This window comes from Cupressus sempervirens, chromosome 7, assembly GCF_028749045.1.
Source record: "Cupressus sempervirens isolate cs-2001-9-10 chromosome 7, ASM2874904v1, whole genome shotgun sequence".
NCBI lineage: Eukaryota > Viridiplantae > Streptophyta > Pinopsida > Cupressales > Cupressaceae > Cupressus > Cupressus sempervirens.
Window position 1 is genome coordinate 171,083,735 of NC_143124.1, and position 5,231 is coordinate 171,088,965.

General features: G+C 37.3%; 1 pseudogene; it reads left to right on the forward strand.

Annotated features, from left to right (window-relative positions):
• The first annotated feature begins 757 nt into the window (after positions 1-757).
• Positions 758-1,220, forward strand: LOC149546066 (UDP-glucose 6-dehydrogenase 3-like; annotated as a pseudogene).
• Positions 1,221-5,231: the final 4,011 nt, after the last annotated feature.

A 5,231-nucleotide genomic window follows, 5' to 3' on the forward strand; every position in this document is an offset into this window, starting at 1 on the left:
TATTTGCAAAAATGTTTTAACATGATATGGTCACATAGAATGTGATGATTGCTAGATATTCACAAAAACTGGGGTTGTTGAAAAAGCCTCGGAGACTTCTAAGCTGCTGAAATTTCAAATTTCTCCACTTTTTCCAGCATTCTACCACGAATGGACAACCATCAAATTATAGTTGAAAGTGGATTGCTGTCAGTTGTTATAGTTATTAGTGCCCTACTTAACATGTATGCAAACTGTGGAAACATATAGAAGGCATGTGAACAATTTGGTAAAATTTCTCAATGAGATGTGGTCTCCTGAAATTCGATGATTGCAGGATATGCACAAAATGACATGTGTAAGGATGCCCTAAAACTCTTTGAACTAATGGGACATTCTGGAAGAAACCCTAACCATGTGATATTTTCTTGCGTTTTATTTACCTGTAGCCATATAGGTTTAGGGAACAAGGGAACTGGCAGCTAATGCCTTTCTGGCTCAATGGATCTCATCTGTTAATGCCATGTCTTCTCTCTGTGAGACAACTGGTGCTAATGTTGTAGAGGTTGCATATGCTGTGGGCAAAGACTCACATATAGGCCCCAGATTCTTGAATGCTAGTGTGGGTTTTGATAGTTCCTACTTTCAGGAATATATTTTTAACCCGCTATACATCTATGAGTGCAATGGCCTAGCAGATGTTGCACATTACTAGAAATAGGTTGTCCGCATCAATGACTACCAGAAATATAGATTTGTGAACAGGGTGGTTTCATCCATGTTCAATAGTGTTTCTGGCAAGAAGATAGCAATTTTAGGATTCACCTTCAAGAAGGACACGGGACACAAGAGAAACTGTTGCCATTGATGTGTGCCATGGCTTATTCAGTAACAAGGCACAATTGAGAATCTATGATCCATAAGTGACGGAAGACCAGATCGGGAGGGAATTAGCCATGAATAAGTTTTATTTAGATCACCCATAGCACCTAGTCCCCAGCAACCCCACTGCCTCTAAGCAGGTGAATGTGGTTTGCGATGCATACGAGGCTACTAGGAATGCCCAGGGGATCTGCATCTTGACCGAGTGGGATGAATTCAATAGTATGGATTACAGTAAGATCTATGAGAACATGGAGAAGCCCGCTTTTGTGTTTGATGGGCGCAATGTTGTTAATACTGAGGAGTTGAGGAAGATTAGTTTTATAGTGTAATCTATTGGGAAGCCCCTAGATCCATGATCAAGGATCTCCCACCTGCACACCCTTAATTTACTGAGTTCAGAGGAGAGCTAGTTATTTATTAACCTAGTTTAGATTTCTACAAATTGTGCCAAATCTCCTATTTATTTCAATTCTTGTTTCTTGGTTGGATATTCATTATTTTTATTGTCATTCCTGCGAGTCTAATCGTTCTTTTCATTACAAGTTACCCTACTAGAGACATATGGAGAAGAGTAATCAGGTTGGACATCCATCAGCGAATAAATAAATGATAAATGTTATCAAAATTTATAATTACAGCTTCCTTTATCGATACAACGCATGTGAGTTGTTTGAAAATGTGTTAAAGAGATGTGACTTCATGGCCTACAAAATGGATTTGTTGGAAGGGCTGAAGAATATTTCAAGGAAATATAATTGGGAGGTTTAATGCTACACTCAGATTCTTTAGCAGCACCCTCCCTATCTGTACCAAATTAGATTTTAGGTAGTTGGTTTCCCTCATGCATGGGCACCCTATATCTCAAATTGTGGAGAGAAGGATCATTGGGTATTGGAGAGAGTATCATTCATTTATGGCATGGAAGGTGACCCTTGTATATGAATACATATGGAAGATGGGTAGAACGCACTTAATCCCTTTTTACCAGAAAAAATAGCCATCAAAGGCACCTCTAATTCCATTTTATAGTGGCTCCACAACTCTTTGATGAGTGACACTACAATCTTTAACATGCTGTTACCAGAAAAAATTGCCACCAAAGGCACCTCTAATTCCACTTTATAGTGGTTCCACAACTCTTTGATGAGTGACACTACAATCTTTAACATGCTGTGATTATCTAGATTTGATGAAATATCAACATTCTTTTTTCCTTGCAAAGGCATTTAGATATTTATTCTCCCACAACCTAGGTTTTAGATCAAGATACAATAGTATTCGAGTAGATTAACCAGTGGATGGTCCAACTTTTGTTTAAACCTTAGCTCATCGGTCATCTATATCTACCAATAGGGTTCATTCATCAGAGGAATAGCCAATAAAGGCAATTAATCAAATGTATGGATTTGATTATGATATATAAAAGGTATGTAGCTTTGGAATAGGGTATGGAAATACATAAATGTTTTTCAAACCTTATAATTGCACTTTCTATGGTACGCAGGTATGAAAAAACTAGAACTGTAGATAAGGCAATAAAACTTTGACGGAATGCCTAAAGGTTGTGATGGAACCCAAAAATTTTCGCTTCCATTTTTTATTTTGAAGAGTGAGCAATATGAAATCTGGAACCAAGATTTTCACAGGACCATGTTGGAGATCAATACTCTATTTTCAGATCATAATTACTCACTTCAAACAGGAGCTTGTTTACAGATTCTTACATGGACACTCTACAAATGTAAAATTTTACATGTGGTATTGGTATATATAGGGAGTGTTAAGTGTTATCTTTGGTAAAGACTATCATTGACAGGGGAGATCAGAAGCACGAGCAAACCCTTATCTTTTGAATTGTTATAACAGCCTCAGGAGAATGTTTGAAGGTTGCCTTTATCTGGAGTAGGCAGATTATGGTGCCCAAGTTTTCTACCAAGATATAGCAAATAAGGAGAAGGAATAATGGTCACTATATTACCTGCTGACAGAAAATTGTTCAGGTATATAATCCAAACAATTCATAGATATGATCTTCATGAGTCTTCAAGCACACAAAAGAAGCATTCTGCACTTGGTCATCTGTTGAATCTCAATTTCAACTCAGTATCTGCACCGGTTTAGAAGTTTCAAAGAATGTAAAGAAACAATGCTGTTACAGTAAGACCGTGGCATAGGTAAAAATGGATTGTATGTGCAGAGTAATGATTTTGACAAGTAATAACATGTTGAATCTGATATGAAATGAGCCTGAGTACCCTTTTTGAAATCATCTAAGATGTTATCTGGACAAGGACGCTGGCAGTTGTCTACAGATTTGGACCTCTTCAAACACAGTATGCCCCAACAACAGAGTTGATTCTCCTCACAAAATCCCACAACATTAAGCATTTGGAGTTCAAGAAGATCTCAAATCAACGCTATGATTAAAGAAGGAGGTCACCAGAGAGCATGAACCTTTTTGAATCATGTTGCAGCAATTCAGATCTTCGATCATTTAGTTTCTGCACTTATGTATCTGATGTTACTCTTATTTATGTTTCATGGAAATTTGTTCATTATGGTAAAGTTTATAGCCATCACTGAAGTGTTCGTTCTCCATGATTATAAGCAAAGATGCAAAAGGTTTGTCGCAAAGTATTATTGTTCAGATTGTGATCATTTGAAGATGAATTGTAGATTCCTACTCTAGTAACGGGAAGTTAGTGGAAGGATGGGTAAGCCGCTTCTACAGTGATAATAAAGCCGCAAGATATGACTGATATATTCCAGAATTTTACTTTCAGATGTATATCTCACTAACATGCGTTTGATCTGAATATCGTGGCTAATCTGTTACAGTCTATCATGCAAGGTCAGTGCTAATGATAATGAGGGCAGTAGATACTACGAGTTCATATTGAGAAGTTTATTTTTAAAAGGAGAATAGACATGTCCACCATTCAGAAGCGTATATTTATTCAGACGTGAATGAAAGCATTAGTTTCGAGCGCCGAATTTCAAAGGAGATTTTGGTGCCCGCGCATGTTTTCCTTCTGTGCTTTGCATTCTGCGATCTCGGGGGTCTTGAGGTTCACGTGCCCTCGAGTGTCATAACGATCACGAAGGGAATCTGTCTGTGCAAAAAATCCGAATGACTTCCTTCATCGCGGAAATAAAATTGAGAGCTCCTGCGTTCACCTTTCATCAATCCGCATATTATTATGTTGAATGGTTGCTAAAGTTTTATATTTTGTTTTGCAGGGTCGAACGCGTGGGAGAAATTAGAAGAGAAACACGAGAAACTTATGTGAAAGCTCCTGAATAAAACATGAAATATGGTGGCGCCCTAAGAAGCTATCGCATTACCATATCTTGCGATTCGAATCATAGGCAGGTTCATCACATTAGCAGAAAGGAGAAGGATATGCTGAGCGCCATCGATTATCTGGACATATTGTTGCTGTGAGCGGAAGCAAGGAGTCGGGTTGAGAGTTCAATGACACGGGACGTATCTGTTCTTGGAAATACAGGGAAAAGGATCCTAAGAATGCCTTCACATGTGCGTCTGTTCGAACCCAAAACAAAGCATGATGTGGCAGAGATCGGCTCAGGATTCACGTAGAAGAATGAGCAAAATGCAAATCCGCAGATGCACCCGTGGGTTGAAGAAAACAGTCTCTGGTTTTATAAGTCATAGAATACATTAATGCTCAAAGTAACTCCAAAACATAAATATCGATTAGTTAATTATGAAAGGTTGCAATGTTTGGTTGGGCAACCGACACATTGTGGTTTTTTATAAATAGGAAATGTAGGAACCAAGAGAGGAGATAATAGGATATACAAGATCCATTTTAAAAGGAAAAACAGAGAACTTTGTCATCATCAGGCATACATATTTGTAAATCATTTTATTTTAAAGGAGAAGTTGGATTTGTGAACCAAGCAAAGAGATTGTAACCCTTTGAGCACTGATTCAGACATTTGGTGGATCTTATTGTGCTCAATAGAGCTCCAGGACGCTGAGTGCCTTCAGTATACTTTGTCCAGCAAATAAAACAGTAAGGATTTCAATTGTTTTAGAGTTGGAATACATATAGTTCGTCCTTAATGTTGATCATTTATTTATTTATAATTCTCTAGTTCGATAAGTACATTAAGTGGTTTATTGTTCTTCAGATTTGACAAATACAAGTAGCATAGAATATAAGTGCATTCTGTTATTTGTATATATTGTGTCAGTTAATGGTTAAAGCATAATAGACAAGTCTGAGATACGTTAAAATATAACAACTTGTGGCGTCATAATTAGAAAATTCTTAAGCAAGGTTTACATTATCAATATTATAAAGTTGCATGTAGAAAATATATCTATTTGACTCTATTAC